The sequence below is a fragment of the Simochromis diagramma genome, unplaced genomic scaffold, assembly GCF_900408965.1.
Source record: "Simochromis diagramma unplaced genomic scaffold, fSimDia1.1 OVJJ01000802.1, whole genome shotgun sequence".
Taxonomy (NCBI): Eukaryota; Metazoa; Chordata; class Actinopteri; order Cichliformes; family Cichlidae; genus Simochromis; species Simochromis diagramma.
Genome location: NW_024387492.1, coordinates 6,668,737 through 6,683,031, shown reverse-complemented (window position 1 = coordinate 6,683,031; position 14,295 = coordinate 6,668,737).

Here is a 14,295-nt window from a genome sequence, read left to right as displayed (position 1 = left end):
AAACAAAATGACAAAAGTTGATAACTAAACATATCTTGGCAAGAAGTCTGAGAACAGAAGAAACCAAACGATGTATAAAAAATAATAATATAACATTTATTTTAGTCAAATTTAGTCCTTTAACTCCTCACTGATCAATAATGCAAAGTTATAAAAAGTCAGCATCATCCGTCTGCTCTCCTAAAGAAAATACTGAAAAAAAATTAGGGAGGACCAAACAAACTTACTATTAAAAACCATTACAAGCTATTAAAAAAAATAAAGAAAACATCAAATTTAAATGTTATTACATGGTCATGTTTGCTATTTTATTTCATCTAACTGGGACAGTTGCCAGGGGGCCAGGTTCAGCTTATTGGTGTGGGCATCCACAACAGTCCCAGTTTCTTATGTGAGCCAATTTTCTCATTGGGAAAATTTCATTCTCGCCCTTGACACATCTAAAGGGTCACAGAAAAAGGCTTAAAGTGATGTAGTGACTACAGACTGCACAATATCAATGAAACTCAGTGATTTGTGACAACGAGAGGCAGAACAATTGTTAGCGATGCAAAGTGGGATCAGCTTTGATTGCTGAAGTGACTGCCCATAGGAGTGAATGATACCACTGACTGACAAGTTGTTTAACACATCACAGGTTTACCTTCATGACCAGAGCTTGAACATCCAATAGCAATTTAACCTTTAACTACAAAGCGATGAGAGCGACTCACTTCATATATGGACAAAGCTTTGAAGGGGACATTACAATGATTCAAATGGGGCTAAAGTGATCCTCGACTTAAAGAGAATCATAAAGGACTATAAAGTGTGAAGACTGGTTCCTTCTTAGATCTCCCCATGCTACCATTTAACCCTTAAGTGCAAAACTAAGCCAGCTAGCTCCTGACTGTAGCACGGTCTTTCTAAAATAATATTTCTATTTTTAAACCGGATGATTAAATTAGTAGAAATAAGGAAACAAGCCATTGACACAAGGTCACGGTTCTCCATATGAAATTATCAAAATGTATTCAGTAAGTGGAGTCCAGTCTATGGGGAGCTAGAGATAACAGCATTTTATTGCCCTGGGACAATTGATGACTCACTGTTGCCTGCTCAGTGCTATCTTCTCACGCATCTCAGATTTGCTTTTCTTTCCCCCACATCCCTCAATTACTAATCTCTCCTCTGCTGTCCAGCCCTTTATTTAACTCTTCTTTCTTTTTGTCTTCAATTCCTCCCTCCCTGAACACCGTCTCTAGAGTCAACAAAACAAAAACAACAGCCCCCTCTCCCAGTAAGAAACCTGCTACAGCTGCCAGGAGAAGAGGTGAGGATAGAAACATGACTGAGGAAAAAGCAAAGAAGAGAAGAGGAGATGGTTTACCTTGGCTCACTCTGTGTCTCATAATAGAGCTTTTCTGTTTTCTGTCCAGCTGTAATTCTTAGTTTTAGTGGGAGACTGCAGTTAAATGAAAATCCCCCCACACACACACACACACAGCACTAATCTAAGAGATTTCAGGTTCAGTGTGACCTCTTGAGAAATATGAATCTGATAAAGTTTGTCTGAGATCTCCAGCTGTAAGCACAAATCAACAAAGTAAGGTAAATAGAGCGGCAGTAAACTGTTTGGATCTTGACAAAAAGGGTTTGGTTAGGAGAATAGGTTCATGGGATGAAGCAGACAGAAGAAATGTCTTGCAATGAGTGTCAGGGTGTGTTTGTCTGTTTGGTTAATTCTTCATGTGCCTACATGTCACCGGGTGAGTTACACAGACATTCCAATTGGTTTGTTTAATAGGTATGAAACTGCTTGCACTGGCAGCTATAATTATGCCATAACATGCCTACCAAATATGACCTTAAAATTCTTTGAGATAAATTCATATCATGTTTTCATATTTACCTTTTTTATTGTGGCTCAAACAATCTGACGGCTTCTTAGCTTTTTCTCAGCAGTGCAGAGCTTGAACTTCAAAATTTTGTATGACCACCTTTAGCCTTCAACACAGTCTGAACTCTGGCAAATTCTAATGGTGCTTTTGTGCACTCATAATTCCATCACCTTTGACAAGATCCCCAACACCACCGGCTCAAATGAAGCCCCAAACCATGAAAGAGCCTCCACTGTCTGCAGCCATCTTTTAAAGATGGCTGCAGACACTCACTGTTGTTCCAGTCTGTTGACCTCTGCCTTATATTCTGATGACAATTTGAAATAAAAATGTCAGATTTAATTTATTAGTCGATGAGACCTGTGGCCATGTGGCCAAAGGTCATGACTTTCAGACCGAGTTCATCGACTGTATCTAGTTTTTAGGCCTGCCACTTTTCTTCAGTCCTCCACTTGTTCAGTTTCCTCAAACATTTTAAGGATGCACTACACACCATGCAGAGATATACCAAGTGTTTTCCTAATAGCTCTGTGAGAATCACATTTTTGGTGAAGAAAAAAAATAAAAATTTATGCCTGTAAAAATGTGTTATGTTTGGCATTTTTGTCAGTTCAAATAAACAAGTCAGAACAAATTATTTGTTGTTGCTGTTAGCAAAAAGTACAGAAGGGTATCATTTCAAATCTTTACAGTTGTCTGTAATGCGTAGGCACAAAACTGGTTCATCCTTTGTGTTAGGGGCAGGGATAGCTCAGTAAGTAGGGTGTTCACCCCATGAACTACCTACTAAGTTGGGGGTCCAAATCCACAGAATGGCTACCCTGAGGTACCCCTGAGCAAGGTACCGTCTCTACACACTGCTCCCCAGTGCTGGATTAGTGGCTGCCCACTGCTTCACTGAGTGAATGGGTTAAATGCAGAGGACTAATTTGCTACGGGATTAATAAAGTATACATTATTTAGGCGCTTTTTAATAGTTGAATAATTCATAGCTCAGTGTTAAAAGGCTCAAAAAAAGCCCATGAAAAAAATATCATTCCTCAGCAAATGTTAAGGTTCAAGAACTGGACTTAAAATGATTAAAACAGCAGCCAATGTCCAAAGAATAACTTTTAAAAGCAGGAGTTGGCAGTTTAATGGCCTTGTGTTTCACACTGTATTCTGTCTGTAAATATCAGCACATGTCACTGCTGGTGAAGAAGAATCTCCATGCAGATATACAGATGCATGCATTTGCGTATTCTGTATATTAAATGTATTATTTAAGCCAACCAAAGCTGTTGTTGTTGCATCATCTCTTATCACCATTACTTCGTTCACTTACTGATAGTATCAGCTCATACTGTACTGTGTGAAAGTCTTGCGCCTGCCCTCATTTCTTCATGACTTTCTTGTAATCTTGAAAGTGCTCTTGAGCAATAGTTCTCCAGGCTTTCTTGATGTCTTTAAACTGCAAAGATCAAGTATGATAAATACTTGCCAAAGAGGCTAAGCTGGAAGTCACCCTTCACAGCTCCAAGTCTTTGCAGACAAACCTGATACTGAGAAGTGCAAGTTTAGCATGTAAGAAAAAACTACATGATTAACTATATTTTTCCCCTTCATCAAGTATGCACCGCATGGAAATAACAGAGCAGAGCACTGTAACAATTCTTTCCAGAAATGTTTTGTTTTCATTAAAATGAGGCCTGGCATACTTTAAAAATCAATTCCCAATCTTCAGTGTGACTGTTTGAATCACGCTTATTTCACAGAAGTAAACAAACCTCCTGTAACTCAGAACACTGGTGCAATGGACAGCTTAGCTCACATGTTTTTGTCTGCAATCTGCAGTCTCAGAGGAGAACATGCCGAGGGAAGGGCTGTTCTGGACAAATAGGTGTATATTTTCTTGGCTCCACAAAGTTTAATGAGGGCTTAAAGGGAGGAGGGACAGTCTTTTCAAGCAGACACTAAATCCTTTTTTAACAAAAGGTTATGGAAGTTAACTGTTACGTGTCATGTTATGTATTAAGAAAAGGATCTGCATCTAAATTAATAATGTTCATTTTTATTTGATCCTATCTGACTCTATCCATCTCACCTTATCCCCACCATCCTCCTTTGTCACACCAACTCATTGCATGCCCTCCTGCAACAACTGCACACCATTACACAGCTACAACCTCTTCATCAAATTTGCAGATGACAACAACTGTAGTAGGTCACATCAGCAACAATGACGAGATCTACTACAGGAGTGAAGTGAGCCATCTGGCCAAGCCGTGCAGAGACAACAACCTTTCCCTGAACGTGGAGCCGAATAAAGAGATCATTGTAGACTGTGAAAATCACCCGAACACAAAAAACCAGGCGTTGGGGTCGGGAAACACTCATGCCTTCAAAGACTTCAAAGACAATGCTGAAGCTATCCAGGGACCAATGACACTTAGCCAAACGCAACATACTGAAAATCATGTAAATAAATTTGCTCGGTTGAAAATCACCCAGCGTTAGCGTTCTACGGTTAATGTATAAATTAATGCAATTTATCAAGTTTAAAATGACAGAAAAGTACTGTTATTATTTGGATTTTATTTGGGGATTTTATGTTAAAAATCCTTTATCTTTAATCCACATTTACTATAATAAAATAATATATCACACACAAAAAACAGGCAGAATACTTTTGTAAAATCAATAACTTGGTTGATAATTACAACAAACTATTGTTAAATTATGATTACGTCAGTATACACAGAGTCTTTAGATGTAATTTTATATAGAAATCTTGTATTTTAATCGATATTTACTTACTTATTTACTGTTAAAAAGATATTCTGGCATAAAGAAAAGTAACACTAAAAATATTATCTTTATTTATTTAATAATATCAGCACTTCTGCAATGCATTACTACTACAACTTCAGTTTGTTATAACTATTCTTCAAAAAAGTTTTTTTTTAATTAAAAAGGAAAAAAAAAAATACAATCTACTGCTGTTACAAGACCACTTCATAACTTCATATACATTTTCACATACTCAAAACTACACTGTGGTTGAATGGCAAGACAGACATTATAATTTACTTTTGTCAATGGGATATTTTTCAGTTTAGTTTGTTTTTAATTCTACATCACAGTTCATTCTAAGTAAACATGCAAGAATTGTCTCTCTGAATTAACGTAAGGAACTTAACCGACATAATCACCTGCAGAAATGTTAAGATCAGTTACTTTGTTTTGTCCGCGTACAAAAATGTCAAAAATTTACAAAGGTTGAATTGTCTTTATTGCTCAAACTCTGCCTCTCCTTTATCGTTATTTGAATTGAAAGCGACCTGAAATCCAAATAATTGTGACAACATGTGGTGATGTTTGAATCAGGAAACATCTGCGAAGCCTTTATGTCATGTCTCACTGCTATAATAAGCAAAGATCTCATAAACAGGCTGACATGTGCAGTTTCTGTCATCATGTTAGCGCTCCAACAGGAGGAGGAGGAGGATTTTGTTGTTCTGTTATTCTAAGTGTGTGTGTGTGTGTGTGTGTGTGTGTAAGCAACCATGTGTTGTGGGCCTTGAACTGGTTGTTTGTTTTGTACATGCTTTACATGTTTTCTCCATTCCAGCACAAATGTGTGGTGCATATTTAGCATTTATTCTGTCTTCCACAGTAAGGGTCACTTGTTTTTTTCTTTGCTCTTTTTCTTTATTCTCTCACTCAGCAATGTGCATTAGAAATCTGAGCACCATGTGTTTACCAATGGGACACAAAAGAAATTAAAACTAAAAAGCTGCAAAGTGATGCATGGCAAGATAGTGAGTACTTGCTGCAAACCAGGTTTGAGGATGACTCTTTAGGCTTTTTGGCCTCTTGCTCTGTTAAGCTAAACAGTACCCATGTTCTCCCCTTTGTCTCAGAGTTTCAAATTGCTCATGTTTCACTAAAAAATCTTCATGCTCTCCTTAGGCCTCTGTGGGTTCTCTTTGAGTACTCAGCCTTCTTCCCACAGTCCAAAGACATGCATTTCTAAAATGACTGCATGTATAAATGCAAAGGTGTGAATGATTGTCTATCCCTTGGTGTTAGTCCTGCGACAGACCCCGCCTCGCTCCCTCTGAATGCTGGGATAGAATCCACTTAGATCCTGAATTAGACACATGGGGAAAAAATGGCTGGATGGATGGTCACCAAAACATAAAACCTGTATCCATAGCATTGCTAGTGAAAGTTTGATTAAAAAAACAAAATGCCTTACAAATTTAACCCCTTAAAGCCTGAAATAATTGCTAGAAAGCTTTTGAAAAATAAGAATCGTTGAAAATGGAGAGTTTATTAAACCACCAATAAACATCACCATATTGACAAATTTGTTCCCATATATGACTTTTATTTCAGTTAATTTGCTACATCGTGCATTTTTTTAATCGCTTAAAATACATTTTGCAATTTATTTCTGCTGCTGATGAAATTGAAATTGAAGTCTCAAAAACTCACAAAAGAAAAATTGGTGAAAATCATTTAATCATAAGATCACTTTCCCAAAAACGCTGTTTACGTAGCAGAAAACCTCCAGTGCCAACACATTCAGCCATTTACATGGACACAATACAGCCAAACAGAAACACCTGTCCAGATGTTTTTATGGATTTTCTTTTTCCTGGAGGCACTTCCTTATGGTTTGTACTTTGTAACTTTGTAATTTGTTAATCTTAATGCGCACTTGCTAAAGGCCAATCTACACAAACCGATGTCCATGAAGAAGTTAGTTTCTGAGCCTGGTGTGCAGACTGACCTTCGGTCCTGCAGAGCACCACTGGGTTAGATTGGAACGCTCTGTTTGAGCCAGGCCCTCTCACCTAAATTCAGCAGGCAACCTCACTGATTTTCTTGCTCATTTTTGATCGAACGACTACTTTAAAACTCACATATGGGTGTAATATTCAGTGTTTGCATGCTTTTGGACACATATCTCTCTCTCTCTCTCTCTATTCTGTGGAAATAATGACTCTGCAAGTGTTTCCTAACAGCTGAAAAAGCTGATTAATTAAGCCTTTGTCACTAATTGCAACTTCTGACATCTTGGAAAAAAGAATCAGTGTATTATATTGATAGCAGATGCAATAATTGTATTCCATAAGAAACAAAATGTTGATTTGGAAAAATGGTGGTTAAAGTTTACTTAATTCTATAGGTATTGCTCTTTGATTTTTACTGTGCAGAAGGCACGCTTTGTTAAACTGCATCTGCCTTCAGGGCGTGGTGCTAAATAACAGGTTGTAAGTAAGATAATGAAGATTTAGCACCTTGAAAAGTAATGCTACCTCATATCATTTATGCTATCAGTGTAAAGTGAGGACAATTATTCTCCACTGTAATCTCACTGCAGACAACACCCTCTGACTGATGGAGCTTTAGGACCAGGAAGTGGAGCGAATGACCTTTCCATCTTGCTTCTGTTTCAGCTGCAACAAAAAAGAGAGACTAACTAATCTGAACGTCTGTGGAAACAGTGCAGTTCATTTTAAGGTTTAAACCATGCCACATGTCTCTTTTATAACTCTATTAACAAGGCACTCCTTTAAACTCGGGGAGGAATTGGCAAACCTATTGGTGACTATGAGTTGTGTTTACCAGCATGCAGCCAGTGCGTGTGGAATCCATGGTGGTGATTGAACTGAGACAGGAGGTTGACTGCTGGTAGGGTTTGCTTTTAATGGGGCTAGATTCTATCCATCTGACTTTAACTCAGTGTGTCTGGCATTTCCCCCAGTCCTGGGGCTTAGCATTGCTGTCAGACAATGCTATAAGCTTTCAGAGCTTTCCACTTTTTTAAAAAAAAAACAAAACAAAACAAAAAAGACAGATTCACTGTTTCGGGTTGAGGCAGAAAACTTCACTCAGCCATGTGAGACAGTGGGAGACGGCTTGGCGAAGCCGAGACTTCACACCAAATAGATAATGACACACAGTTAAATCATCCACCTCCCAGCTGTATGTTTATCTCTTCGGTCTTTATCATTTTTGTGTCTGTCTGGATCCATCTGTATGGAAAATATAGTTATTGTATCCAAGTAGCCAACACACAAACAACTGGCTCTAAACCCAGAGATTTTCACTCATCACTTGATTTTTATTCGCAATTTCTCTGTCCTTACACGACCTCTGTATGTCCTGTGCTCAGTTGCTTCAGTGTATGATTCTCTTAGTAATACTCTCACCTCCAAACCCCTGCAGCTCGAGGAGGATGATATCGTACTTGTGTAACTATATGTAAGTAATATGTAACCTTTGTGTGTGTTCTTACCTTTTAGATTTTAATTGAATTTGCATTTTTGTGCTTTTTTGTTTTGTTTGGGGGGGGGGGTTGGTTGTTGGTTTTTTTGCTTTTTGGAAGCAAAACATCACACGTTTTATATTTCATATTATGTCTTCTGGTTCCAATCCTAAACTTTCAACAGCCAAAACACACACACACAAAACATAATAATAATAATTCCTGCTTTTAAAATGCAGAGTTTAACTGCTTTCTTTCGTGTGGACTGAAAACTGTATTATTTTTAATAAACTGGACAGAGAAACGAGAGTGAATTCATTGGTGTAGGTGGGAAGAAATCAAGCCAATGAATAATAATGCGTATTTCTGCATTCATTGACATCCATACTTAAACTGTAGATATCGCAAGCTTTTTAGTAAGAACAATATTAAAGTGAAATAATGTGCAGCTGCTGATTCTAATCTAACTTTTTATCTACTAGCCTTTGACACATTCCCATGATCGAGTTTCACAAAAACAGCAGCAGCCAGCTGGCAGGAAAGTTTGAGTGATTTAATTGTGCGATGCTGGTGTATTTCAGAGTGACCTGTCTTTCCTTAAGTGAATGCACTTTATGTCACTTTAATAATTTTGTATCTGTACAAAGCTGGGATGAGCTAATTATCTAATTCTCAGCACAGGATCCTTAAAATAGAAGTGGATTGGTGTTATATCAGCTGCTGGTGAAGGTATGGGTCCAACTCGGCTCAGTGTGCACACGCCAGCATCATCAACTGATTACTTTTGATTAAAGACACATTTCTTATCACTCTGCTCTAAACAGGGAAGGTTCTGATTATAAACACACTGCAACAATTACAGGGAGTGCAGAATTATTAGGCAAATGAGTATTTTGTCCACATCATCCTCTTCATGCATGTTGTCTTACTCCAAGCTGTATAGGCTCGAAAGCCTACTACCAATTAAGCATATTAGGTGATGTGCATCGCTGTAATGAGAAGGGGTGTGGTCTAATGACATCAACACCCTATATCAGGTGTGCATAATTATTAGGCAACGTCCTTTCCTTTGGCAAAATGGGTCAAAAGAAGGACTTGACAGGCACAGAAAAGTCAAAAATAGTGAGATATCTTGCAGAGGGATGCAGCAGTCTTAAAACTGCAAAGCTTCTGAAGCGTGATCATCGAACAATCAAGCGTTTCATTCAAAATAGTCAACAGGGTCGCAAGAAGTGTGTGGAAAAACCAAGGTGCAAAATAACTGCCCATGAACTGAGAAAAGTCAAGCGTGCAGCTGCCAAGATGCCACTTGCCACCAGTTTGGCCATATTTCAGAGCTGCAACATCACTGGAGTGCCCAAAAGCACAAGGTGTGCAATACTCAGAGACATGGCCAAGGTAAGAAAGGCTGAAAGACGACCACCACTGAACAAGACACACAAGCTGAAACGTCAAGACTGGGCCAAGAAATATCTCAAGACTGATTTTTCTAAGGTTTTATGGACTGATGAAATGAGAGTGAGTCTTGATGGGCCAGATGGATGGGCCCGTGGCTGGATTGGTAAAGGGCAGAGAGCTCCAGTCCGACTCAGACGCCAGCAAGGTGGAGGTGGAGTACTGGTTAAGATAAGATAAGATAACCTTTATTAGTCCCACACGTGGGAAATTTGTTTTGTCACAGCAGGAAGTGGACAGTGCAAAAGTTATGAGGCAAAAATTAGAATACAATAAGAATAAATACAGTACACAACTGTACAGAATAGAATAAAATACTATATACAGTAGAATAAAATAAATATACAATAAGATAAAAATAGAATACAAATACAAATACTATATACAACTGAGTAAAAAATACAACGATGACAGAAAGGATTATTGCACTTAGTATTATTGCATATGTATGGATGTGTGTGCTTGATCAGTTAAAGTCTTTATTATGGAGTCTGACAGCAGTGGGGAGGAAAGACCTGCGAAATCTCTCCGTCCCACACCGTGGGTGCCGCAGTCTCCCACTGAAGGAGCTGCTCAGTGCTGTCACAGTCTGCTGCATGGGGTGGGAGATGTTGTCCAACAGGGATGACAGCTTAGCCGCCGTTCTCCTGTCACTCACCACCTCCACTGGGTCCAGGGGGCATCCTAGAACAGAGCTGGCCCTTCGGATCACCCTGTTCAGTCTCTTCCTGTCCCCAGCAGAGATGCTGCCGCCCCAGCAGACCACGCCATAAAAGATAGCAGAAGCTGGTATCATCAAAGATGAGCTTGTGGGGCCTTTTCAGGTTGAGGATGGAGTCAAGCTCAACTCCCAGTCCTACTGCCAGTTTCTGGAAGACAGTTTCTGGAAGACACCTTCTTCAAGCAGTGGTACAGGAAGAAGTCTGCATCCTTCAAGAAAAACATGATTTTCATGCAGGACAATGCTCAATCACACGCGTCCAAGTACTCCACAGCGTGGCTGGCAAGAAAGGGTATAAAAGAAGAAAAACTAATGACATGGCCTCCTTGTTCACCTGATCTGAACCCCATTGAGAACCTGTGGTCCATCATCAAATGTGAGATTTACAAGGAGGGAAAACAGTACACCTCTCTGAACAGTGTCTGGGAGGCTGTGGTTGCTGCTGCACGCAATGTTGATGGTGAACAGATCAAAACACTGACAGAATCCATGGATGGCAGGCTTTTGAGTGTCCTTGCAAAGAAAGGTGGCTATATTGGTCGCTGATTTGTTTTTTTGTTTTTGAATGTCAGAAATGTATATTTGTGAATGTGGAGATGTCATATTGGTTTCACTGGTAAAAATAAATAATTGAAATGGGTATATATTTGTTTTTTGTTAAGTTGCCTAATAATTATGCACAGTAATAGTCACCTGCACACACAGATATCCTCCTAAAATAGCTAAAACTAAAAACAAACTAAAAACTACTTCCAAAAACATTCAGCTTTGATATTAATGAGTTTTTTGGGTTCATTGAGAACATGGTTGTTGTTCAATAATAAAATTATTCCTCAAAAATACAACTTGCCTTATAATTCTGCACTCCCTGTATTGACGGAACAGCAAAGAGTACTTGTTATCTGAGTGCAGGAATGCACGTTCTCAACAGCAAAGAAAGAAATAGCTGAAAGACTTGATTATGAAGTGCAAATGATTGGTGAAATGTTAAAGTTTGGAAATGTTTTGACTGCGTTAGAAATAACAATGATACTATCAAATGAACATGCAGCTGCTTTAAGATTAAGACATGAACCACTGACATCTTTTACCACTATTTAGTGTCCGATTTTCAGAAAACAACAACTTTATTAATGGCACTGGCGGTTTGTCAATACTGGATAGTAGTGTGAAGGTTGTTGTTCAATTTATTAATTGATTAAGACAAATTGCACAAAACTTCTATTTGTGATCAACACTGGTTTTCTTTTTGACCTCCGTTCTCTTTAGGCTATCCTGTTGGTAAAAGAATATCCTTGTTTTACTTCTAGCATGGCTGCAAATTCTTAGATTGCTGTCCAAAAATGCACATAGATCCGTGTGGCCTCAGCCAGCTGAGCCTGTGTGCCATGTGCAGCCCCAGCCCAATGAGTCTGAGTATTCAGAGCCTTCAGTAAGCCACACCCCGAGGATTCCAAGTGTAAAGACCCTCCAATGAGAGTGGGTCCTGTACAGCAACAATGTGAGTGTCCAGAGCCTTTGGTGAGTTCTGTGCAAACTCAGATGGAACCTGAGCCAGAAGGTCCCATATTTCCTGTGTCAGAGGGTCCTGCGTGTACCTTGCAATATCCGAGGCTCAAGAGTCCAAGTACCTAAACCCTTCAGTGGGAGTGGCTCCTGCACAGTCCTACCTTGAATGTCCAAAGCCTTCAGTGCGCTTTGCACAGTCCCAGCCCAAGAATTCCAAGTGTATGGACTCTAAAAGGGGAGTGGGTTCTCCACAGTCCCTGCCTGGGTGTCTAGAGCCTTCAGTGACTTCCCTGCTGCTGCAGCCTGACACTGATTTGGAAGGTTTCAAGCCATCTCCAAGATGGCTTCCTGAATTATTCCTCTCTGCCCTAAACAGGAAGGGCTCTGATTACAAACAGACTGTAACAATTATTGAGGCAAAAGCAAAGAATACTTTTTGTTATCTGAGTCCAGGAATGCACATTTTTCAAGAGCAAAGAAAGAAATAGTTGAAAGAGTTGATTGTGAAATGTGATTGATCACTGAAATGTTGGATTCTGGCCATTTTTTCAGTGTATTAAAGATTACAAACATGCTGTCACATAAACACACAGCTGCTTTGAAATTGGGACATGAACCACAGACATCCTTTATCACTGTTACATTTAGTGTCAGATTTTCTGAAAACAACACTGGATGGTGGTGGGAAGGTTTTCAGCAATGTTTCTGAATCCAAAGACAAGAGCCAAAGAGTTGTTGCTCACTTTATCAAATAGACTGATTAAGAGAAACTGCAAAAACCTCCATCTGGCCCTGTGATCAATACTTTGGTAATCACTTTTGACCTCATTACCATCAAGATATTGTTTTCCTTAAAAGAACTTATACACCTCCACTCACCAGTCGCTTATTATTACTATTATTATTGCCTTAATTCTTAATGTCATAGATTCAACAAGGAAACATTTCTCAGATATTTTTATCAATATTGGCATGATAGCACACAGTTGATGCAGATTTGTCAGCTGCACATCTACGATATGAATCTCCTGTTCTCAAAGGCGGTTAATTTAGCTGAGATCTTGTGATTGGGGAGGCCATTTGGGTAAAGTTAACTCACTGTTGTGTTCAAGAAACCAGTTTGGCATGATGTGAACTTGTGACATGGAGTGATACCCTGCTGGAAGCAGCCATCAGACGCTGGGTGCCCTGTAGTCATAAAGCCATGGTCAGCCTTATGCACCCTCCTCTTCTCTCAGGTCATCTGATCAGCTACTCCTGCACATACCTAAAACTAAGCATAACCTCAGAGGGGACCGCCTGTGTGTTGAAGTTTCTAAAATGTGGAACAATTCGCCTCTGCACATTAGACAGGCCTCTTCTCTGTCTGTTTTTAAATGTCACTGGATATTTTCTCTCTTTTTCTAATACTCGATTTGGACTTCAGCCACAATGCGTACACATCTAAATGCACTGGGTTGCTGCCATGTTATTTGCTTATAAGATATTTACATTAAAAAGATGGAGTTATTTACAGTTTCAAATGAATAAAAGAGGGCATTAAAGGATTCTGAAGCATATGTATCAGTTTTACTTGCTGTGAAAAACACTTACTTTCTTAATAAAATCTTGTGCTAACACCTGTGAGGAACAAACTGAGGCATCATGCCACATGTGTGTTATGTGGCTTGTTAAACCTGGATGAGGTCCCTCGGGTGTTTTGGATGTTCTTTTAATCAGAATTTTTCTGATACAATAAATACCTCTCTGAAGGACACAAAGAAAGGAAGGGAGAGTAGGCAGAAGATAAAAGTTGGCTCACAAGGAAGAGGAAAAAGGTAGAGAAAAGCTCAAAGCAGAGACATGAGAAACCGCCCAGTATTAGTAAGAATGGAAAGCACTCCCATGTAAGGTAAATGAAAAGAGCTGTGTTGTGTGACATCAGGCTGGATGCTGAGTGTGAGGCATTCATGTGGTCTGCACGGGCTCCGGTTCTCTTTATCATTTATCCACCTCTGCTCATAATGTTTTGTTTATGCTTTCCAACCTCCTCTTCCCCACCCTTCCAAGACATCCAACTGCACGCTTTCTTCCCATCTCCTGCTCTGTATTTCACTCATGTATGTCTTCATCCAAGACCTCAATTACACACCAGAATGCATTTTTCTCTTTTTATCTTCCATTTACTGACCTGCTACCTCCCATCTCCCACCACTGCTCTGCTCCGTGGGTGTGAGAAAAGTACACCTCACCCTAAATAAATCACTGCTCAGTCAAGACGTACTCAGAAGAGCAGAGGAGTGGATCTCCACCCTAAACCTTTCATGACAGAGCAAAGTGCCAAATGACTGACCGAGGCACAAAATTACTGCCACATCACCTGCAGCTGCACTGAGATCTTCCCACTAAGAACCTCTTTGTTCCTCCGGAGCCCCCAACCAATAAGCCTCAACCTAACTTTGACTTTACATCGTCAATGTTGAGCCTATAAA